General features: G+C 37.2%; 1 pseudogene; it reads right to left on the reverse strand.

The window, feature by feature from the left end:
- The window catches only part of LOC136136878 (CDK5 and ABL1 enzyme substrate 2-like), a 140,495-nt pseudogene extending 115,259 nt beyond the window's left edge, over positions 1-25,236 (reverse strand).
- Positions 25,237-25,855: the final 619 nt, after the last annotated feature.

Here is a 25,855-nt window from a genome sequence, read left to right on the forward strand (position 1 = left end):
TCTTAGTCCTACTGGCAACTGAGGCTTATTCATTTTTATCATCTTTCTGAGACCCTTACAAATGTTTGTAGAAATGACTGGATGGATGAGTGGATGGACGGCTCTTATCTGATAAGCTGGGCCAATTTTGGTCTTCATTATCTTCCATCTTCTGATCACTTTCTTAGGTCCCCAAACTTCTGGACCAGGTCAAATCTCAATCCTATGTATCCCCATAACTTCCTCTACATTATTGTGATTGCCTGTGGATGTCTGCCTTCCCCATCAGGTTTTCAGTTTACTGCAGTGAACACTATTTGTCTTGTTCACCACTGTGCCTCCAATTCCTAGCTCATAGCAGGTGACCATTAAATATTTAAAGAACGGTGAATGACTGAATGAGTTTACTAAAGCCTCTGTTTGTCAATGACCTAGTTTTGGGCCATCCAAAGATAAATTCTGCTCCTAAGAAACCTTACTGACCTGGCATTGCTGCTCTATTTAAGTTAAAACACTCAGTGTATTTGATTCAATAGTTGTAAATAGCAAAACACTACGTATGTATTATCCTTTTAATATATATTCATAAGATAACAGACAAGCATACACACGCGCACACACACAGCCTGATAAAAGGATGGTTTTTAAAAACTGCCTCAAAGCTGCCTCCAGAATAGAAATAATATTTAGTTATTCCATCTATAAATTCTGTTTTAATATCAAGGTCCTTGATACCCTGAGAAATACTACAAGAATCTAAAGCATCAAAAAGAGTAAACAAATTTAGTCTTACTAATGTAGGAGAAGAGAAAGAGATATTTCAGAAAGATTTCTAAAGATTTGAGTGTTTTCTGGTTACCCTTGAGTTAGGCAGAATGAACCTGGACTTACTTCAGTATTCATCAAGCTTTATGCTTTGACTAAAGAAACCCAAGTAGCATTAAATATTTGAATCATACAACCAATTTCCCTTTATCTCATTCCCTGCCTGCTCTAGCATTCAAGATTCATCCAGGAAAACAGAAGACAGTACAAAGTACCTCATGGAGAAAATTGGTTATACAGATGTTGATGGGGAAAATACAGGGATTAGCAACATCAGGAAGCTACAAACACCACTGGGCTAGAAGGACAAGGGGAAGAGGGAGTGTTACTGGAGCCTACGGGTCCAGGGCACTTGATGGAAACTAGAACTAGGCAGAAGACTCAGCCACCACCAAAGAAGTCACCTAAGGCAGAGATGGATGAGGAAACATACACCACATTTCTTTCCTTCTGTCCTCAAATCTGAGGAGCACAGATGACAGGAATTAGCTCCCTTGTGATACAGAGAAAATGAAGGGAAGGAAAGGAACCGATGTGAAGTGTGAGAGCACACAGGCCCAGCATCAGTATACCTACCTACCAGCCTACTGATCTGCCTACCCACGTAGCTTCAGGGTCACTGAAGCAAGTATCTGACTGTTTCGAAAGAGTCACAGATGTAGAAAACAAACTTATGGTAACCAGGGGGGAGAAAGTGGAGGGGAGGGATAAATTGGGAGACTGGGATTGACATATACACACTACTATATATAAAATAGATAACTAATAAGGACCTACTGTATATATAGCACAGGGAACTCTACTCAATACTCTGTAGTGACCTATATGGGAAAAGAATCTAAAAAAGAGTAGTTATATGTGTATGTATAACTGACTCACTTTGCTGTACACCTGAAACTAACACAATATTGTAAATCAACTATACTCCAATAAAAATTTTTTTTAAGTATCTGACTGTTTTGAAAGCTTATTTCTTATTGGATGTTAATAAATTGATGTTCTGATTTAAAATATTTTATTGTTTTAAAAAAACCTCTTCTAAAGTTGCTGTTCTTAGGTTCTACTATTTTATATTCATTTCACATTTAAAGTTTCTGTTTCAAAAGATAACACTAACCAGTATGTTATTATTATGTAAAAGACATGTTATAAAAAAAATAAATACTCAGTGTTAAGGATTATTCAAAATAATAGTTAACAGCCAAGGAATTAGTGTTGCTTGTCATTTCGCTTCTTCAAAGTGGGAAGTGTGGGCAAAACTGAGATCTAAGGGAAGAATAAACAAAGGAGATGCATAATAAGACTCAAATGGTAGAATGCTAAAAAATTTTCTGATGAATCTCTGATGTCAAATAAGAATCCTTTTGGAAAACAATTTTTTTTTAAGCATGCCTAAAATCACTGTTGTCAGAAAAGTCTTACAGGAATTTAAATCACTTGATTTTTCAGAAAATATATCTTGGAATATACAACATGCACAGAACCTGCCCAGCTCTCATGAAATATTCATTTTCATTGACCAACTCAGTCACTCCACTACAAAGCCCTGACTTGCCCAGGGCATTATTTCTTTGGTCCGTGACCTCATCAGATGGTGCAGGCCAAATAACCTCCAGGTGTGACCATTATTGTTTGGATGGAGCCTTTTCTACCTGTGGTAAATAATGGAATAGGAATTTGATACTACAGTAGGTATGAGACAAACAGATGTGGTTTTCATGCTTTGTCCTTCCCCACTATAGCTGATCCTTCCAATATCAGGTGTCATTTTTTTTTCAAAACATCAGGCAGCCTATGTTGTCATTAAAATCACCAAGAAGCCCTCTTAGGCATGCCTGGTACTGACTCTCTGCTGAGACAAGCCCAGTCTTGTGAGGCATGTGAAATTCAGAGTTCTAACCGCTAGTGCCCATTAAGGATCCTCCAGCAATTTTCATATGATTAGAAACAGCCAAAGTGTAATGGGGAAAAGTACATTCCTACGGCCTCCACACCCCCTGCAGTTTTAAATACATTCGATCTCTCCTGCTTTTCCTGCTTTAGAAAGGTAAATTAAGTAGTGCAGTTGGGCACTACTAACCAGCTACCGTGTTCCTTCCCAGGAGGGCAGACTTGAGGGGGAAGAGTCTCATTAATACAGCACAATCTTTAGACATGAATTGTCCCTAAACTAACCCAACAAACCAAGGAACAATGTTTACCTCCTTAGGAATATTTAACTCATTCTCCAGAAATTTTGAATACGTAGATGAGGTCAGGGACAAATCAATTTTTCTCTAAGGTGTCTTATAATGCCTCTCACAGTCTTGCTACTTAGTATATTTTTAAACAGAAGAAGTGAGAAATGGATACTGTGGGATGGAAAGTACTCAAGTATAATAAAATTTCAACCTTGAGACTAGTTTTAAAATGCCAACCCGGGCAGATGAGGAAGAGAAAATAGAATTGGAAGGAAGAATGAAATACTTTATTCTAGAAATAAATATAGATGTGCCTATCAGATGTCTTTATCTCTACTAGTTTCTGAATAATCCCTAAAATTTTCCACAAAACTGCTCCCATTTTTCTACTTTGGAAAAAAAAAAAGACTTAAAATTTGAACTTACTTCATGGTTACAAATGATATCTCATTTGTGGTATCAAACAACATTAAATTGCTTGAAACTAAGGTAGTTTCAAAAGAGCCAAAACTCAGGGTATAAAATGGAGAAACCCTCAGATCTCATACATTTTTAGTTCTTATGCTACCTGAAATGTCATTGACCAACAATTCTTTGCCCTAAGTTCTCGATTAGAAACGTCCCAAATTGCATCATCATACATTTTTCTCTATTTTAAGTGTCAATTCTAACATTTCCTGACTTAGTTATATATATTTATAACTATGTCCTTAGACACATAAACATTTTTTAAATATTACATTGATGCCATCCTTTGTATATACCAAGCCATAGCACAATACAGACTTATTTTTAATTGTTTAAAATCTAAATGTACATTTATTAAAGGTTTCACTTCTCCTTAGGATGTAGAAAACCACAAGACAGCATCACTCCTGACCTAAAACATAAAAAAGCTGAATAATCTACAAGATTATAACTTTTCCTAAACCCATCAGATGGTTGAGGTTGAAAGGCAAATATAGTAAATTTATTCAATGGACTACATTAATAATTACAAAGAGGGGGAAAACTCTGATATACATAACATGGAAAAATCTGAAAATCATTATGCTGAGTGAAAAAAGTCAGACGTAGAAGAATACATGCAGTATTTTTTTTTTACATTTACATAACCTTCTAGAAAGTTGTGAACTAATCCAGAGAGGCAAAAATAGATCAGTGTTTGCCTGGGGTCTGTGTGAAGGGAAAGACGGACTGCAAAGGGGCACAAAAATCTAGAGTGATGGAAATGTTCTGTGTCATAATTGCAACAATTACCTCACATGTATATACATCTGTAAAAGCTCATCAAATTGTAAATTTTAAATGGATTTATTTTACATAAATTGTACCTCAACAAAAATGACTTTTATGAAACCTAATTTTCATGGGAGGCTTAAGTCAATGCAATTGACTCAAAGTCTCCCAAGAAGTTTCTGAGCTTTCATTCTAATCAGATTTATCTTTCCTCAGTAGGGAGGACATCACAGGATCAACACCCCAAAAGCTAATAATCCAACTGCTATTTACATAAAGGATTCACTAACAAAGAGCAATAGCTCTTAATGAAAGCAATAGTCACTTCTGCTGGAGCAGGAGAACAAAAGCAGCAGGAAAGTCTAGTAGCATATCTTCTGATGGTCCTGACAGGGCAGCAACCCTCAAGAACTCCCAGGAGCACCTGAAATTGTCCCTGAGTCCCTCAGCTCAGCATTGCTACTATATATATATATATATATATATATATATACACACACACACACGCACACACATATATATATTCTTCTTCAGATTCTCTTCCCTTGTAAGGTTATCACAAAATATTGAGTATAGCTCCCTACTGTGCTATACAATAGGTCCTTATTGGTTATCTATTTTATATATAGTCGTGTGTATATGTTAATCCCAAGCTCCTAATTTATCCCTCCCCTCACTCTTTTTTGATACAGGACTATCTCTCAAACACACAAACAGCCCAGCCTAGAATTGCAGTATACTGCCATCATTTCACTTTGGAATGGTTTAAATAGAAGAACTGGAAAAAGTCCAAAATGTATCTTCTAAAATACCCACCAAGTCAATTCCTAGATATTTTCTTGGGCCTCACAGATTCACCATACTTATATTCAAATTAACTAATCTCTTTTTAGATGAAAAATCACAAAAGAAAATTTAGTGCAGAGGTATCCTCAAAGTTTTCTTTTTCACTGAAATGAGGATGACATTTTTTAAAAAACAGCTTTTATTTTTTTTATTTTTTAAAATCATTTCATGTTTTATTTTTTTAATGAAACTGTTGGATTATATTGAAGTCTGTGTGTGTGTTGGGGGGTGTGGATGTATGTGGAGAGGGTGGTATTTAAGTACACTGTTGTTTTATGGCTACCCATTTGTGATACAGTTTGCTGATAGACTATAAAAAAGACCAAAAGAAATTCAACCTCACCTTGAAAACAGTGCATGCTTCTTTTTTTCTAGAGAGTTTATGTTAGTATTATTTTGCTGGATCTGTTTGTCATTTAAAACATGATATTCATGTAAAGTTTTATTGCTAGTGGCCTACTGTCAGCTCTCACAAAACTGGATGTATTGTGCTATCGCAAGCCTTGTATAGGTGAGAACTTTACAAAAGTAATTAACAAAGCACACTGAGTATAATAATCAATGCTAACAACAGTCATGTAGATAAAATTATTTGCATAAAAAAAATATCCTAATTAGTATGAATTCTTTCTTGATGAAGCATGAGAACTATAGATGATAACCTTTTCAATATCTTTAATTCTCTGAAGCACTTCTAGTTCTGGTAATAGTTTCAGAAATGTCATAGCAACTACTTTGGGAGATTAACATCTCTAATGCCTTCTTTGTACTGGTAATATTAAGTTTTCAATAACCATCTTTTGGATGGTTGCCACTTAACTCTATACTGCATGTAAATTTTAGTCAGTGTCTTTTAGATTGCTAATTCAAAAAATATGAATGCATACTATATGTATCTACACATCAGAGATATAGCAGTGGGGTTTTTTTTGTTTTTCTTACTGTGCATAGTTTATTTTTATATATGCATTAGCAATATTTTAAAAACTGCTTTTAAAAGTGAACTGCCTACCTTTGGAGAAGAAACTATGAAATTTAGCTTTTTCATCTTCATGGCCTTTACAGAACCAAAACACCCTGATAGGGAATGAAGGAATTAGTTATTCAACTACTGACACAAAACTTCTAGATTTTTTCCCAAATATCCCAAATTCTGTTATCCTAAAAGAGGAAGAATCTTTTAAATGATTTATTTTCACTTTAAGAAAAAAGTGATTTATTTTCCCTTTAAAAGCAGCTTTAGGATATTATGGATTTCATCATGGAGCAGGATATGGCCTTAGTGAAATGCTCCATGTTTTAGAGCTTCTTCCTCCAGGATGTAACCTACAGTGTGGTTGGTTTTTCTAATTGCTCTGTCTGTCATAGTGATAACTCTCTCCTTCACTGCTTCCAAATGTGGCCACCAGCGTGGCTGAAATAACAATGGGTTTGAAACAGTCTATGGTATGCAGGAGCCCATGTTGAAAATTTCATAATTCGTCTAAATTTTAGGTTAAATAAAAATGATTTCAGGGCTTCCCTGGTGGCGCAGTGGTTGAGAATCCGCCTGCCAACGCAGGGGACACGGGTTTGAGCCCTGGTCTGGGAAGCTCCCACATGTCGCAGAGCAACGAAGCCCGTGCACTACAACTACTGAGCCTGCGCTCTAGAGCCCGTGAGCCACAACTACTGAGCCCGTGAGCCACAACTACTGAAGCCCGAGCGCCTAGAGCCCGTGCTCCACAACAAGAGAAGCCACCGCAATGAGAGAAGCCCACACACAGCAAAGAAGAGTAGCCCCTGCTCACCACAACTAGGGAAAGCCCGCGCACAGCAACAAAGACCCAACGCAGCCAAAAATAAATAAATTAATAAAATTGATTCTTAAAAAAAAAAAGAAATGACTTAAACCTTGAAATGGTTTTCTTCATAACTGTTTGAGGCTCAAACTCTAATAGACTATAAAATAATTAAGGGAAAAAATGCTAAAGGAAGCACACATTTTCTAAGAGGGAGAAAGGTGGAGAGATTGGATTGTACACACCAACAGGATCAAGGAAGGATGCTAAGTGATGGTTATGAATCTGCGTGCCTTATTCCTGCTTCCAAAGAAATTAAGTGTAAAAGGAAAGGGTTTCAATTAGAAATTCACGTGATATCACCTAAGAAGACTTAAGACAAGGTATCCTTATCATACCAAAAAAATGGAAAAAAGAATATAAAAGTCTATTAAATGAAAATGATTTGACAGACAGAGAGCAAGAAATGGTGCTTTTGCAATTCCAGAATGTTTGAATTATTCATCTTCTCCTTGAAAATGTGTCAATTGTAATAAAGTTTGCCAGAGCTTTCCACACGAAAATAATTTATGGGACATTACACTGAGAACAAAAAGCAAAATAATATCCTTTATACAAAAGTAATTTTCCTTTAAATTGCTTTAAAAAACCAAAAATTATGCTTTCTAAATTAATAATTCTAACTTCTTTAACAACTTAGGCGCCGATATAGCTAAGAATTATCACTCTATCAGCAGTTTTTTAATAAAACATGGAAGTGAACATGCTGTCTAATAACAAACTGATAAGAATCTAAGTGGAAAAGCATCAACTAGACTGCAAATGAATAGCATAAATCTAAACATGTCCCCCTGAAAAATTCAGAAACTGGCAAAACATCTGTTGGGCTGGCTGGCAGTCATCCTAAGTGATGATGCATACCTTTTACTTCCTGGAGAAATAATTAAGCAGTAAGTTTAACAGTTTCTTCCAGCTGCTTCAAGGATTGGAAGTGCCAAGGACTCAGAAGTTTATTATCAAAAAGATTTTAACCTGGGACCTTGGGTATCCAGGCTGCTCAGAACCAAAGCAAGGCAGAGATGTGGGCATGGTATAGAGCCCTGCTCAGTGAGTTAGGGCTCCCGTTTTGGTGTTTTGGTTGTCACAAAGCCACCCTGAGTCCTGCAAAGATGACCCAGCATGCCAGGCTTCTCTCCAGCCTCTCAACTTCTCTCCTCCAAAGGGATTTGGATGAAGCAGAGACCTGGATGTACCAGTCCTGACTCTGTGAGGTCCAGTTCCCTCTATGAATACATGTATTCCTCTATGAATACAAAACATGTATTCAAACTACATGAGCTGAAGAAGTAAGAAGAGAGCATTTGTCTCTTTTGCTTAGATTGCCCTAATTGACAAGACAAAACACACCTAAATAGCTCTAGTTCATGAGGAAGGCAAAGGAAAGGAATGGCACTTTTCTATGGTACCAAATCAAGTTTTTTAGTGGATAAATAGATAAAGTATCCTATCTCTGCTAGGCACTAATATATTGGGCAGGGGGACACTCCATTAATGCACAATGTAAAAACAGAATTAAACCTATTAAGTGAAGGATTTATTCTACATTATCATTTAATTACCAACATGTCTCTATATTCAATTACAGTACTATGGTTTCGTTAGGCGCTTCCACTGAGATTTTCTAATTAAAACCCTCCCAGGTAACTGATGCTCAGTAGATTTGATTAGCATTTTTATCTTTCTTTTTCTCATTGAAAGTAAAATAATCTATCTTTGCACTTACGTCAAAAATAGCAGCCTCCTCCCTAGGTCTCCTTTGCACAGGCACTAGTCACAATTTCCTGCCAGATGCCTCAGGGGAGAATTTCACCTTGCACAATTCTACTGGAAGATGCTATGGCTTCCTATTGAACAGAATATTGAGTCTCCCTGCACTGATACAGTTTAGGAATTAAAAGACTTTGGAGTCATTAACCTGGTTTCAAACTTCGGCTCCTCTACTAACTAGTTGCACCTCTGGCAAATTACTTGACCTCTGTGAGTATTCCGCATTCGAAAACAGGGACTGTTATGAGGCATAAATGACAAAATGAGTGAAGTGTTTAACACAGCATCTGGCACGTAGTAAGTGGTAATTGTTACTGTCACTATTGTCATCTTTGCTGTTGCTGTTACAGGGTGTGGATAAGGAAAATATTTAATTAAGGTATGTGTTCCCAGGCAATTTAGTTACTGGAGGCTGTATCATAAGCATTGTGCTCCAGAGACTGGTCGGCATCCATCCTTTAATATTAAGGTTTGAGCATGTTTCTTATTCTGTTTATTCTCTGATTGTACTGCCCATTCTGTTCTCTGCCCTTCCAAGTTCAGTTTTGTGTCGTGACGGACTGTCGCACACAGACTATCATCTGTGCTCTCCCGTTCTCTGGCTTCTGGTTGGACTTAGCCAATGGGCGCCATCACCAGGAAATCTGAGCATGAGAGAAGACAGGTCAGGAATATCTCCCTCACTACCACTTGCTTTGGGGCCATAATTCTGGCAGTGGTCAGATGTCTCTGCAGCTACCCTGGAAGTCCCTTCACACCTCCAGCTTTCACTGGACTCTGTTAACAAGTCTATTTTCTCCCCTCATCCCTTCAGGCCTAGGAGTGGCATTAGCTTCCTTTGCTGGTAGCTAGAGCCTGAACATCCTTCATTGGTTTGCTTAACCATACTTTGTAAATAGTCCCTTCTCTAACTACTCATCAGAATTTCATCTAAGTGCATCTCTGTTTCTCATTGGGACCATGAGTAATGTACCCCTTCAGATCAATATGTTTCCCTGTAGCCAACTGGGTTAATGTTCGTTTTACAATTTTTATTAAGTCCTTACTATGCACTAAACACTGGACTAAGTGCAAAGTGCAAGGGAAAAAAATTATATATATATGTATTTAAATACGTATACACGCCCTTCTCTTCAAAGATGTCAGTCTTTCAGTGTGACCTCAAATAAGAGGAGAAATTTAAGAGGCAGAAATGTAAGGAAGTGGCATTTCAAGCATAGAAGAGAATGTTTAAAAGTCATGATGACCTGAAGATACACAGTATATTTACTGAACAGCAAAGTCATTCGGGGTAAGGAGAACATAACGCTAAGATTAGAATGGTGATGAGATGGGAGGATGCCATCATGAGGTATCGTTAAGTGGCTGGAGATTGGCCAGGTTTGGAAGGACATTACTGGAACTTGTGTAAAAGGGTTCATCCTGTGGAATGATTTTATACTAACTCAATTTTGACAGGTATTTATGGCAGCAACAATATTAGGGTGACCAGTTCAATGGATTGCAAGAATACAGAAGAAATACAAAAACAGTTGTTATTGGAGTTGAAAGCAGGGGGCATACTCAACAAATATTTCATGGAGAATTATCAAGACTTCAAGACTTTTGAATATAGGAGTTGGAGGAGTATTAACTATGGGTTCAATTTGAGGTGTCTGTTTATACTACATCATAAATGGTGACTCTGTTAACTGAAACAGGAAATAGAGGGAAAGGAGCAGATCAGGTAGGGGTAGATGAATTCCTTTTTGAAAAAAACATCTGACCTGTGGGTGTCACAATAATTGGCTTAAAAAGAACTGATCATCATTTTGAGAAAAGAGGAAATAATCTCACGATTAAAAAAAATAAAAGTCATGCTAGAACAGCACCAGATGATTAAAATTAGTGAGGTCCCTTAAATGTAAGAAATTTCAAAAGTAAATGCTTCAGAAGTTTCAAGTTGGACATTCGTATCTACTTTTGTGTCCTCCCTATATCACCAAGCACAGTTAGTGTCTGCCTATATTGCATTTCCACAGCATCACCTCTCTATAGTCTTGTTCATTACCTGTCTCTGTCTCCCTAACTTACTTTGACATATATCCATAATGACCTATGCAGTGCTTGGCATGTGATAAGTGTACTTAATAATCAGTTTTTAGTATCATAAATTGGTGAAATGCCAAAATTATGAGACCACTTCTCTGCTTCAATATTCGATTCCAAAATAACAGGAGATGTGTTACTTTTTTTCTCATCAACTGTTTTAGTCATTGTTTTTTTTTTTTTTTTTTTTTTGCGGTTCGCACAGGCTCCGGACGCGCAGGCTCAGCGGCCATGGCTCACGGGCTCAGCCACTCTGCGGCATGTGGGATCTTCCCGGACCGGGGCACGAACCCGCGTCCCCTGCATCGGCAGGCGGACCCTCAACCACTGCGCCACCAGGGAAGCCCAGTCATTGTTTTTTTAACCTGCAAGGATGCTTCCTCTCACTCATCACAAAAATAATTCAGATATCAGACAGATACTGTACTCAAGTATAATCAAGCTTTTATTTTTTACATCTTTATTGTAGTATAATTGCTTTACAATTGTGTGTTTGTTTCTGCTTTACAACAAAGTGAATCAGTTATACATATATTCCCATATCTCTTCCCTCTTGTGTCTCCCTCCCTCCCACCCTCCCTATCCCACCCCTCTAGGTGGTCACAAAGGACCGAGCTGAACTCCCTGTGCTATGCGGCTGCTTCCCACTAGCTATCTATTTTACGTTTGGTAGTGTATATATGTCCATGCCACTCTCTCACTTTGTCCCAGCTTACCCTTCCCCCTCCTCGTGTCCTCAAGCCCATTCATTTTCTACATCTGTGTCTTTATTCCTGTCCTGCCCCTAGGTTCTTCAGAACCTTTTTTTTAGATTCCAGATATATGTGTTAGTGTACGGTATTTGTTTTTCTCTTTCTGACTTACTTCACTCTGTATGACAGACTCTAGGTCCATCCACCTTAGTACAAATAATGCAATTTCGTTTCTTTTTATGACTGAGTAATATTCCATTGTATATATGTGCCACATCTTCTTTATCCATTCATCTGTCAATGGACACTTAGGTTGCTTCCATGTCCTGGCTATTGTAAATAGTGCTGCAATGAACATTGTGTTACATGACTCTTTTTGAATTATGGTTTTCTCAGGGTATATGCCCAGTAGGGGATTGCTGGGTTGTATGGTAGTTCTATTTTTAGTTTTCTGAGGAACCTTCATACTGTTCTCTTTAGTGGCTGTATCAATTTACATTCCCACCAACAGTGGAAGAGGACTCCCTTTTCTCTTCACCCTTTCCTCCATTTATTGTTTGTAGATTTTCTGGTGATGCCCCTTCTGTCTGGTGTGAGGTGATACCTCATTGTAGTTTTGATTTGCATTTCTCTAATGATTAGTGATGTTGAGCATCCTTTCATGTGTTTGTTGGCAATCTGTATATCTTCCTTGGAGAAATGTCAATTTAGGTCTTCTGCCCATTTTTGGATTGGGTTGTTTGTTTTTTTGATATGGAGCTGCAAGGGCTGCTTGTGTATTTTGGAGATGAATCCTTTGTCAGTTGCTTCATTTGCAAATATTTTCTCCCATTCTGAAGGTTGTCTTTTGGTCTTGTTTATGGTTTCCTTTGCTATGCAAAAGCATTTAAGTTTCCTTAGGTCCCATTTGTTTATTTTTGCTTTTATTTCCACTTCTCTAGGAGGTGGGTCAAAAAGGATCTTGCTGTGATTTATGTTATAGAATGTTCTGCCTATGTTTTCCTCGAAGAGTTTTATAGTGTCTGCCCTTACATTTAGGTCTTTAATCCATTTTGAGTTTATTTTTGTGTATGGTGTTAGGGAGTATTCTAATTTCATGCTTTTACATTTCCCAGCACCACTTATTGAAGAGGCTGCCTTTTCTCGATTGTATATTCTTGCCTCCTTTATCAAAGTTAAGGTTACCATATGTGCGTGGGTTTATTTCTGGGCTTTCTATCCTGTTCCATTGATCTATATTTCTGTTTTTGTGCCAGTACCATACTGTCTTGATTACTGTAGCTTTGTAGTGTCTGAAGTCCGGAAGCCTGATTCCTCCAGCTCCGTTTTTCTTTCTCAAGATTGCTTTGGCTATTCAGGATCTTTTGTGTTTCCATACAAATTGTGAAATTTTTTATTCTAGTTCTGTGAAAAATGCCATTGGTAGTTTGATAAGGATTGCATTGAATCTGTAGATTGCTTTGGGTAGTATAGTCATTTTCACAATATTGATTCTTCCAAACCAAGAACATGGTATATCTCTCCATCTGTTTGTATCATATTTAATTACTTTCAACAGTGTCTTATAGTTTTCTTCATACACGTCTTTTGTCTCCTTAGGTAGGTTTATTCCTAGGTATTTTATTCTTTTTTTTGCAATGGTAAATGTGAGTGGTTCCTTAATTTCTATTCCAGATTTCTTATCTTTATTGTATAGGAATGCAAGAGATTTCTATGCATCAATTTTGTATCCTGCTACTTTACCAAATTCATTGATTAGCTCTAGTAGTTTTCTGGGAGCATCTTTAGGATTGTCTATGTATAGTATCATGTCATCTGCCAACAGTGACAGATTTACTTCTTCTTTTCCGAGTTGGATTCCTTTTATTTCTTTTTCTTCTCTGGTTGATGTGGCTAAAACTTCCAAAACTATGTTGAATAACAATGGTGAGAATGGACAACCTTGTCTTCTACCTGATCTTAGAGAAAATGGTTTCAGTCTTTCACCATTGAGAACAATGTTGGCTGTGGATTTGTCATATATGGCCTTTATTATGTTGAGGTAAGTTCCCTCTATGCCTACTTTCTGGAGAGTTTTTATCATAAATAGGTGTTGAATTTTATTGAAAGCTTTTTCTGCATCTATGGAGATGATCATATGGTTTTTATCCTTCAGTTTGTTAATATGATTAATCACATTGATTGATTTGCATATATTAAAGAATCCTTGCATTCCTGGAATAAACTCCACTTGATCATGGTGTATGATCCTTTTAATGTGCTGTTGGATTCTGTCTGCTAGTTCATCAGTGATATTGGCCTGTAGTTTTCTTTCTTTGTGACATCTTTGTCTGGTTTTTGTATCAGGGTCATGGTGGCATCGTAGAATGGGTTTTGGAGTGTTCCTCCCTCTGCTATATTTTGGAAGAGTTTGAGAAGGATAAGTGTTAACTCTTCTTTAAATATTTGATAGAATTCACCTGTGACCCATCTGGTCCTGGGCTTTTGTTTGTTGGAAGATTTTTAATCACAGTTTCAATTTCAGTGCTTGTGATTGGTCTGTATATATTTTCTATTTTTACCTTGTTCAATCTCAGAAGGTTGTGTTTTTCTAAGAATTTGTCCATTTCTTCCAGGTTGTCCATTTTATTGGCATAGAGTTTCTTCTAGTAATCTCTCATGATCCTTTGTATTTCTGCAGTATCAGCTGTTACTTCTCCTTTTCAATTTCTAATTCTCTTGATTTGCATCTTCTCCCGTTTTTGCTTAATGAGTCTGACTAGTGGTTTATCAATTTTGTTTATCTTCTCAAAGAACCAGCTATTAGTCTTATTGATCTTTGCTTTTGTTTCCTTCATTTCTTTTTCATTTATTTCTGATCTGATCTTTATGATTTCTTTCCTTCTGCTAACTTTGGGGTTTCTTTGGTTCTTCTTTCTCTAATTGCTTTAGATGTAAGGTTAGGTTGTTTATTTGAGAGGTTTCTTGTTTCTTGAGGTAGGATCGTATTGCTATAAACTTCCCTCTTAGAACTGCTTTTGCTGCATCCAATAGGTTTTGGGTCATCATGTTTTCATTGGCATTTGTTTCTAGGTATTTTTTTGATTTTCTCTTTGATTTCTTCAGTGATCACTTCGTTATTAAGTAGTGTATTGTTTAGCCTCCACGTGTTTGTATTTTTAACAGATTTTTTCCTCCAATTGATATCTAGTCTCATAGCACTGTTGTCGGAAAAGATACTTGATACAATTTCAATTTTCTTAAATCTCTTCAGGCTTGATTTGTGACCCAAGATATGATCTATCTTGGAGAATGATCCATGAACACTTGAGAAGAAAGTATATTCTGTTGTTTTGGGATGGAATGTCCTATAAATAACAATTAAGTCCATCTTGTTTAATGTAGCATTTAAGGCTTGTGTTTCCTTGTTTGTTTTCATTTTGGATGATCTATCTATTGGTGCGAATGAGTTTAAAGTCCTCTACTATGATTGTGTTACTGTGAATTTCCCCTTTTATAGGTGTTAACATTTGTGTTATGTATTGAGGTGCTCCTATGTTGAGTGCATAAATATTTACAATTGTTATATCTTCTTCTTAGATTGATCCCTTGATCATTATGTAGTGTCCTTCTCTGTCTCTTATAATAGTCTTTATTTTAAAGTCTATTTTGTCTGATATGAGAATTGCTACTCCAGCTTTCTTCTGATTTCCATTTGCATGGAATATATTTTTCTATCCCATCACTTTCAGTCTGTATATGTACGTAGGTCTGAAGTGGGTCTCTTGTAGACAGCATATATACAGGTCTTGTTTTTGTATCCATTTAGCCAGTCTATGTCTTTTGGTTGGAGCATTTAATCCATTTACATTTAAGGTAGTTATCAATATGTATGTTCCTTTTACCATTTTCTTAATTGTTTTGGGTTTGTTTATGTAGGTCTTTTCCTTCTCTTGTGTTTTTCCTACTTAGAGAAGTTCCTTTAGCACTTGTTGTAAAGCTGGTTTGGGGGTGCTGAATTCTCATAGCTTTTGCTTGTCTGTAAAGTTTTAATTTCTCCATCAAATCTGAATGAGATTCTTGCTGGGTAGAGTAATCTTGGTTTTAGGTTTTTCCCCTTCATCACTTTAAATATGTCCTGCCACTTCCTTCTGGCTTGCAGAGTTTCTGCTGAAAGATCAACTGTTAACCTTATGGGGATTCCCTTGTATGTTATTTGTTGTTTTTCCCTTGCAGCTTTTAATATTTTTTCTTTGTATTTAATTTTTGATAGTTTGTTTAATATGTGTCTTGGCATGTTTCTCCTTGGATTTTTCTTGTATGGGACTCTCTGTGCTTCATGGAGTTTATTAACTATTTCCTTTCTCATATTAGGGAAGTTTTCAACTATAATCTCTTCAAATATTTTCTCCATCCCTTTCTTTTTCTCTTCTTCTTCTGGGACCCCTATAATTCGAATGTTGGTGCATTTAATGTTGTCCCAGAGGTCTCTGAGACTGTCCTCAACTATTTTCATTCTTTTTTCTTTATTCTGCTCTGTGGTAATTATTTCCACTATTTATCTTCCAGGTCACTTACCCGTTCTTCTGCCTCAATTATTCTGCTATTTATTCCTTCTAGAGAATTTTTAATTTCATTTATTGTGCTGTTCATCATTGTTTGTTTGCTCTTTAGTTCTTCTAGGTCCTTTTTAAACATTTCTTGTATTTTCTCCATTCTATATCCAAGATTATTTTGGATCATCTTTTCTATCATTCTTTTTCAGGTAGACTGCCTATTTCCTCTTCATTTGTTTGGTCTGGTGGGCTTTTACCTTGCTCCTTCATCTGCTGTTTCTTCAGCAGCTTGCAGTTCTGCTTGTTGTGTTTGCCCTGCAGGACGAGCTTCTCAAAGTACACATAAGCCACCGGCACTGTCACAGGCTCCAAAACACACTCCTGGGACAAGTTCTGCATCTCTCATTTTCAACTCCTAATCTTGCTCAGCATCACCTTGATGTGCGGGAACTTCTCCCAGAAGGTTTCCTTCATGTCCTTCTTGAGGTGGGAGAGCTTCACATACTCTATCACTGTGGTCATGTAGGATGCAAAGATGAGGACATACTTGTGCTTGCCGCAGGGTCACTGAAGGTCAGCCAGGAGGTTGGGATTGTACTACAGGGAATCCCCCGCATCGGTCCTTAGTTCTGAGCCAGCTAGCGCCACCCTGGGCAGGACAGGTTTGCATCTGGACCCCAGCAGAGCACAGGGCACTCTGAGTCAGGGCTGAGGCAGTGGGCCAGCTTGAGCGTGACCAGGATGTTGGTGGGGTACAGAATCTTGGTAAGACACAACCTTTCCATCCGCCCCCAGCTCAACGTCTTCCAAAAGGAAGACCATCTCAGAAGATATGGAAACGTCGCCGGACGGATGCCTCTGCTTCTGGCTGTCCACCCTCAGGTCACTGACGCACAGGTCTTCTCCACAGGGCAAGACAGAGAAGGCTGAACACACGGACTGCTTGGCTCAGATGAGCATGATCCTGTTGTTCCTGGAGCCGTACTGCCTCATATTATTGATGAAGTGAGTCTTCTTCGGGCCTTTGTGTCTTGGGGATCCAGATGTATGTTTGGTTCTTTGAAGGGAGGCACATCCCACCGTTTCTTCCAGAAACTCGAGGGAAGCCCATCCAGGGAGATGTTGTTGAGGAAGAAGAGCACGGCCTGGCGGCACAGCGAGTCCCCTCACCTCCGCAGTGGCTGCGATGCAGCCCAGACAGCAGTGCCAGGGGACTGGCCCAGGGATCCACCTGCCGTGGCCGCGGCCATCCTCTGACTGAGCCCAATGGCCACCCGCCACCCACAATCAAGCTTTTAAAAACCGGATCACTTATGACAAAAATGCTCAACCTGCAAACCCAACATTTTGCTCAAATAGTTCCTGAGTAAAATTCTTTGCAGCTACAACTGTCACACGTTAGGATCTCCACACATTATAATTATTGTTTTCTCCCCTCAGATTACCATGTTAAGAAATATCTTTGAATTTTTGAGACTGACAACATGAACGTTAAACCTCACTGTATTCTAATGAATAGTGGTGAAGAATGTGTATATATACACACACACATACACACACACACACACATACACACACTCTCCAATATATTCCAACATAGCAACCACATCACCATGCTTTGGATCTTACACAGATATCCAGGGCTTTACTGCCAGGTGTCAGAAGGGTGTTATCACTAATAAATCTTAATTCTTCTAGTGCTTTCAAACACAATCAGACCTAGTCAAGGGATCTACACGATGGAAATTTTGATTGCTAAATCAGGATAATACATCACTTCTCTAAGGGGATCTATAGAAGACAAAAAAAGCTAAGTGGACTCAGTAGGCTTGGTTCTTCTTAGTCTTCTTAGTCTTCTTAGTCTTTTAATTAAAACAAAAACAAAATTATTCTTGACCCATTTTTGCCATTAAATTCCTTCACAGGTTTACCTTCTTATTTTCCTATTTAAAAGAGTCTAAACATTCTGTTTTTGTGACATCTTACTGAAGGAATTGAATTTGGTGTTCAAAGACCTACATTCACTTGAAAAAGAAGAGCAACAGTGAGGCAAGGGGATTGCTGGCCCAATTAGATATATAAGCATATCCTAAGGTCTCTATAATCAACACAGTGTGATGTTGGCATATGAGTAGCCAGGAAAGTCAATAAGAAAGAGTAGAGAATCCAGAAATATATGCAATTTCTGGTAGTATTCAACAAAGGTGAAGTCACAAATCAAGTGGGAAATATGGGCATTTTAATAAATGGTGCTGGGATAACTGGATAAGTACATGAAAATAATAGAAATTGAATTCATTTCTGACACCAGAAATCAGTGAAAATTCTAAAGGAATTTAAATATAAAAAATGAAATTACACAAGTACAAACATTTCTGAATATCCTTATAACTGAGAGGCAAGAAAAATTCTCTTCCCGCTCAAAATATTGAAGCAGTAGGGAAAATCATTCATAACTTTGACTACATAAAGATTAAACATGCATGGCAGGGACTTCCCTGGTGGTCCAGTGGTTAGGACTCTGCACTTCCACTGTGGGGGGCAAGGGTTCGACCCCTGGTAGAGGAACTAAGATCCCACATGCTGCATGGTGGCACAGCCAAAGAAAAAAAAGCATAGCAAACACAACTTCATAAGCAAAATTAAAATAAAAACAGTGCTATTTAAAAAGCAGGCCAGACAGGACATGGAAGCAAACTAAGTGTCCATCGACAGATGAACGGATAAAGAAGATGTGGCACATATATACAATGGGATATTACTCAGCCATAAAAAAAAAATGAAATTGAGTTATCTGTAGTGAGGTGGATGGACCTAGAGTCTGTCATACAGAGTGAAGTCAGAAAGAGAAAAACAAATACTGTACGCTAACATGTATATATGGAATCTAAAAAAAAAAAAAAAAGGTTCTGAAGAACCTAGGGGCAGGACAGGAATAAAGATGCAGATGTAGAGAATGGACTTGAGGACACAGAGAGGGGGAAGGGTAAGCTGGGACGAAGTGAGAGAGTGGCATGGACATATATACACTACCAAATGTAAAATAGATAGCTAGTGGGAAGCAGCCGCATAGCACAGGGAGATCAGCTCAGTGCTTTGTGACCACCTAGAGGGGTGGGATAGGGAGGGAGACGCAAGAAGGGGGAGATATGGGGATATATGTATATGTATAGCTGATTCACCTTGTTATAAAGCAGAAACTAACACACCATTGTAAAGCAATTATACTCCAATAAAGATGTTAAAAAAAAAAGAAAAACAGGCTAGAGACGTGAGTAGAAAAGGCAATACAGGCAATGCAGTTTCTCATACGTTTAGGACTCTATATGTCTCATAATTTTAAAAATAGTTCATAATAAGAGAAATACAAATTAATATTACACAGATATATCTTATTTATCACACTGACAAAAAATCAAGAGTGTGATCCCACATTTAGTTGGTAAGACTAAGAAGAAACAGGCACATATGTGTTTCTAAAAAGAATGCAAAATGTTATGAACCCAGTGGAGGGCAATTTGGCATTATTTAATGATTTTACATATGTTTTTCCCTTCTCTAGGAATCTATCTAAAAGATAAACATGAAAATATGTATACACATGGATATTTACTGCATGATTTAAAAAGGTAAAAACCAGAAACAACCTAAATGTCCATTAATACATGATGAATTGAACTAACTCTGAGATACTTACTATGGAGCACCATACAGCTGGTTAAAAAAAAAAAAAAAAGAGTGCTTTCTAATATGCAATCTCCAGGATATATTGTTAAATGAAAACAACAAGTAGTATAAGCAACATGTATACTATATATCGTATTACCATTTATCTGAAAAAGGGAGTCTCTGTGTGTATATGTGTGTGTGTATATATGCACATACAATGGGAGATTAAGCTATATTTAAATAAAATTATTACTTATATGTGATGAGAGGTAACATGTAAAGGAGACAGATATAAAAGTCAGGGGCAGGCAATTTACAAGATGAATCTTAGTATTTTGTCATTCCAGAAAGCAAGGAAGTTATCAAAAATTATTGGAATAGTGTCAAAAGGACTCATGAAACATCTTAAAGTGGCTCCCACTGCACAAAGATGAGTCATCCTCAGCACCAATAAGAGTAAAAACATCAGTGGGTTGAAATCAATAAAATACGTTAAAAATCCAGGAATTCCAATGATCATGATTTAAAAAAAGATCACCTTTGGAGGATGCTAGGAAACCAACTCCTTGTTCTAAAAACTGATAAATAAAGGGAAACAATCATACAGATTACTTGTTTTTATAGTAAAAACTATACCTCAGGGTATTCAAAAGTTGATGAGAAAAAATTCTGTCTATGGAAGTATTCCAACTAACATATAAAGATGTAATTACATAATTGGAATATTACCATTTTGCAAACCCCAAAGTAAACTCTGGATCTGGGAAATGATCCTCAGTGGCATCTAACGCCACAGCAGTAGATAACTGGACATTATGCCTCTTGATGGAAGTTTAGAACACCATTTATGAAGTAGTCTTGCCAAAAGTGTAACCTAAGTATGGATCCAGACTCTTGATCTAACCACCAGTACAGGAAATACACGGGGAATAGAGGAAGAGGTTTTCTATAAAAAATGAGAGTACAATCAGCGATATCCAGAAAGCAGGAAAGGTCACAAGACAAATTGCTCAATTTTTTCAACAGGTCAATCTCAAAATTTTTTTAATATAAGTTAAGGTAGCCTATGAAATTAAAATATCCATGAGATGTACTAACAGAATGCAGTGGTGCACCCTGTTGGAATCCCAGTTAGAACAAACCAGCAACATAATGTCTATAAACAAACAAAAATAAAATAAAACACATATGAGAAAATAGTGACCAGATATTTGATGATGTAAGACATAACTAGGTTTTCTTATGTATGAAAATGGCACCATGACTGGGTTCATCAACAAGAGTTCTTTTCTTTCAGAGACACATACTCAAATACTTATGCATGAAATATTATGTATGGGATTTGCTTCAAAACAATTCGATAGGCAGAGATGTAAAGGAAGTTTGATTAAATGCAAGTGTGGCTGTGAGCTAACGAGTGTTGGGGCTGAATAATGGGTCCATGCAGATGCATTGTACTTTCCTGTCTACCATGAGTGCTTAAAATTACCCACAATACACTACTGGTGGGAATGTAAAATGGTGCGGCTGCTATGGAAAATAGTATGAAATTTCCTCAAAAAAATTTAGAAATAAAACTACCATATGATCCAGCAATCCCATTTCTGGGATTTAACCAAAATAATTAAAATCAAGATCTCAAAGATATATATGCGCTCCCATGTTCATTTCAGCATTATTCATAATAGCCAAAATGTGGAAGTAACCTAAAGGTCTATCTATGGATAAATGGATAAAGAAAATGTGGCATATACATACAATGGAATATTATTCAACCTTAAAGGAGAAGGAAATCCTGCCACATGCAGCAATATGGATGAAACTGGAGGACATTGTGCTAATTGAAACAAGCTAGTCACAGAAGGACATGCATGATCCCCCTCGTATGAGGTCTCTAAAATTGTCAAATTCCTGGAATCAAAGTAGAATGGTGGTGACCAGGGACTGCAGAGAGGGGGCAGTGGGGAATTGATCATCAACAGGCATAAAATTTCAGTTAAGCAAGATACAAAAGTTCTAGATACCTGCTGTACAACATTGTGCCCATAGTTAACAATACTGTATTATGCACTTAAAAATTTGTCAACAGGGTAGATCTCATGTTAAGTGTTTATAACACAACCTTTTAAAAAAAGAAAAGCAAATATATATATATCCATAATAAAGAGGTTAAAAAAAGACCAACATACAAATTCTGGATCCACCATTTGTTTGCTTAATACCAAGCAAGTCACGTAACACATTTTAAGTCCCCATTTTCTCATATGTGAAAGGGATATAATAATAACAATTTTATAGGTTGGTTTGCCATCTCTATTTTTGGACCCTGATAATGGTTAGTTGAAAAGAGAAAGAGGTTTTGGAATTATTCTTACCAACAGTGTATATGTATAATTATGTATAATTTTAAACACACATGGCAGAGAGAAAAGTACAATGCACCTGTTTGTACTCGTTATTTAGCCTCAACTCCCTTTTAAATATCTGGCTTAATTTTATGATACTAGGCAAGTACTTAACTTTTCTAGGTTCATTTTCTTTCATGTAAAATGGGGATCATACCATTGTTATGTGGACTACGTAAAGTTGGAACTTTATAAACAACACTTTCTCTCCTCCGTGAAGCCATTTTGATTCCTAGTTGGAAATAGTCATTCTTCTGTTAGATTTACTTTGATTACTATTATACTAATAATCTCCCTTGAATTATTATTTAAATATTTTTTTATGAAAAGACTCTGGGTCCTTTGAAAACAGATTATTCATATCCTCTACCTCATGGAAGGCGTATGGCACATAGTTGGAGATCAATACATTTTGATGAATTAAATCCCTTGAATAGATTAGATGCTACCTCCAAAACTGATCAATCTTCCGCAAGTACTGACACTGAATGCTCTGGCCATATATTACTTAAATCTTTTAAAATGCACGTAAGATCCCTGGGAAAATGTCAGATTGCTTCCTGGACAAACAGTAAATGAGTTTGTCATATGTCAAGAAATCACCCAGGTCATTGTGTTGATAAACCTGGCCTGCAAATCTGACTCTGCTTTTTACCTATCACATTTATGGTTTGTCCAGGTTTGTTCCTACAAACATGTCACAGATTCTTCAATAGAAAATTGTTTCTAGCATAAGGTTTCAGCTTTATTACAAAAAGCGTGTGCCTATGAAGAACCACCTAGCACATATCCATGATGCTCCAAAGATAAGCAGTGATAATGGAAGGGTAGATTTCCATATATTGCCATTCCCCTTAAATCAGGTCAAAAACTAGCAGGAAAAATGAATGGAGTCTCCAAAAGATAATGGTCCGGAAAACTATTTGAAGCGACAAACAAACCAACCTTAAATGTAGTTCAAAATATTTCCACTTGAGATAAAACTCAGTTTCAGCATTCTGAACGTGGTGACAGCATAGTTTTTACTTCTGAGTATTGTAAGGCCCTTTTCTCATAAAACCTGGAGAAAGCCAAAAGCAGTTCAATTAAAGTGTCTAAATGTGGTCATCTTTTATCTATAGCTCAGTGGAACAGCTCAGCTAGAGCCTATAGAGTTCAGCTATGCACTCTTCCCAGAATATTCCCTAATGCTTCTCTGAAGCTATTCATTGTACAGGTCACTGTAGTAAAACTCACACCTTAGCACTCTCCCTGGACGCCAACAAGCAAACACTAGAGTGCAGTGCAGAGTAAAGAAAGGGTTTGCCTCTGAGTAAAAGGAAGATCATGAGCTGTAATTTCAAAGTCCATCAAACAGAGTCCTATAAGAAAACATATGAGTTATGCATGAAGTTATAGGATCTATATCCAAAAAAAAGGAGAGACAAAAAATTAAGTCAAGCTCCTTCCAAAGTAAGGCATTTGAAAGGAGATCATTGCAACATCATAAGTTCACCATAAAGTGATGCATTCATATTTTACAAGACAAGAACTGTACTAAAATCTTTAAAGTCTCAACACAATTGTGTTTGTCAAAACATATTTGGTGCCATAACTGACAAGTTTATTGACATTCTTGGTTTACATCAAATATTTTACTTATTGTGATACTGGAATTTTATTTCACTTCTTAGAAATTTTATGCTTAAAAAGGGAGCAATCATAATATATTCCATAGAGTTTTCTCCAATTTACACCATCATATTCTGAAGTAAACTGAAATAAGCCAAGGCTTTGTGTAACTAAATCTTTCTATTATTTTCATGGCTCGGAACGAGAAGGGGAATGAAGAATAAATCTGTAAGAGAACAAAACGTAAATTCATTGTGCTCACAATGTTGCATTAATCAGGAAACCTCTCTGTAAAATTGATTAAGAGGGAATCTGAACAAATGGCTGCATGCATTCAAAAGAGGCTGCACTCACTAAAATAAACTAGAGTTTCATTTCTCCTTTAAAAAAAATCTATTAAAAATCTAGATCAGGTTCTTCATCTGTGAAACAGATATCATAATTAATTCCTACCATATCTATCATAGAAAAATTATGTGAGGTTTAAAAATGAGCTAATGTATGGTGGGGGGGAGGTTTGTAAAAAGCAAAGGAGTTTAAAAATGTGAGTGATAATCAGGATGATTATTACCTGCTTATAGATAAAAATAGATAGCATTACACCCAGCATGCAACAAAGCACTTAGCACATACTAAGTGTTTACTATATGTTTTAACTAAAATATTAATAGGTATTAGACAGTCACATTGTCAAAAGTACTGATTTAAGCAAAATTAAACACAAAATAAACCCGGAGCATCTTGTAATGCCAGAATGTAAGGAAGTATTGTACTCAAACAAACAAACAAAACACGATGATGAGGGAACGTCAAAGGAACAAAGGACCCAAATGAAAGAACTCCCAGGGGCCAAAAATGGAAAAATCTAAGCATCAAGATCAATGAAATAGAATTGGCTTACAACCCATAGTACAGAATAAATAGCTATAAGTCCACAGTGAAATTATTTAATTAATCAATTTGAGAATCAGTGGGGGAGGGACTTCCCTGGTGGCGCAGTGGTTAAGAATCTGCCTGCCATTGCAGGGGACACGGGTTTGAGCCCCGGTCCGGGAAGATCTCGCATGCCGCAGAACAACTAAACCCGTGTGCAACAACTACTGAGCCTGCGCTCTAGAGCCCACGTGCCACAACTACTGAAGCCCGTGCACCTGGAGGCTGTGCTCCGCAACAAGAGAAGCCACCGCAACGGAGAGTAGCCCCCGCTCACCGCAACTAGAGAAAGCCTGCGCACAGCAACGAAGACCCAACGCAGCCAAAAAAAAAAAAAAAAAAGAATCAGTGGGGGAGAATAAACAAATTTCCTCTGTAGAAGGATTCCAAATAATTTACGTAGATATTTCATCCTCAAGGAGGATGCTGTGCACAACTTCATTTCGAGAAGTACAAGCAGGAAAGCAATAGGAGGAACTTTACAGTGGAGAAATCTGACAACAATAACTCAGCCAGGTGATCAAGGTCAACAGCAACAGCAATAAGTCATGTTGATAGTGTAGATTCTTGATATGATGTGATAAGAATGGCATTTTACCTCTGCGGTTTTCCTCTGCAAAATCCATAGCCCCAGTCTAATTATGAGAAAATTACCGGACAAATTCCAATTAAGGGATATAATGCAAAATATCTAAACAGTACTCAACAAAATTGTCAAAGTGATTGGAAACAAAGAAAATATGGGAAACTATCACAATCAAGAGAAGCCTGAGGAGATATAACAATGAAATGTAATGTGTTATACTGATCCTGAAACCGAAAAAGGACATTAGGTTAATACTAAGGAAATTTGAATAAATGATGGATGTTAGTTAATAATAATGTATCGAGATTGGTTCGTTAACTGTAGCAAGTGTACCACACTAATGCAAGTCATTAATAACAAGGAGAACAAGATGTGGGGATGGAGGGGCAGGGAGTATTGGGGAATTCTCTGTTCTATCTGCTCATGTTTTCTGTAAATCTAAAACTTAAATTGAAAAAGAAAGAGGCTTACCAAATATGCCTTTTCTTTTTTCTTTATAGGTAGTGCAAGGTACAGCAACTTGTCCTCCACCTTCGAGGAGATGTCGCAACACACTCCTGCCCATTGGGTTTCTAAAAACTTCTCTAAGATGGCGGTCTTCTGAAATTCTGTGGGGCTTATCTCCCACCCTCTGGTTCACATAGGTCTTACTCAGACAT

The sequence above is a fragment of the Phocoena phocoena genome, chromosome 17 (assembly GCF_963924675.1).
Source record: "Phocoena phocoena chromosome 17, mPhoPho1.1, whole genome shotgun sequence".
In the NCBI taxonomy this organism is placed as follows: Eukaryota; Metazoa; Chordata; class Mammalia; order Artiodactyla; family Phocoenidae; genus Phocoena; species Phocoena phocoena.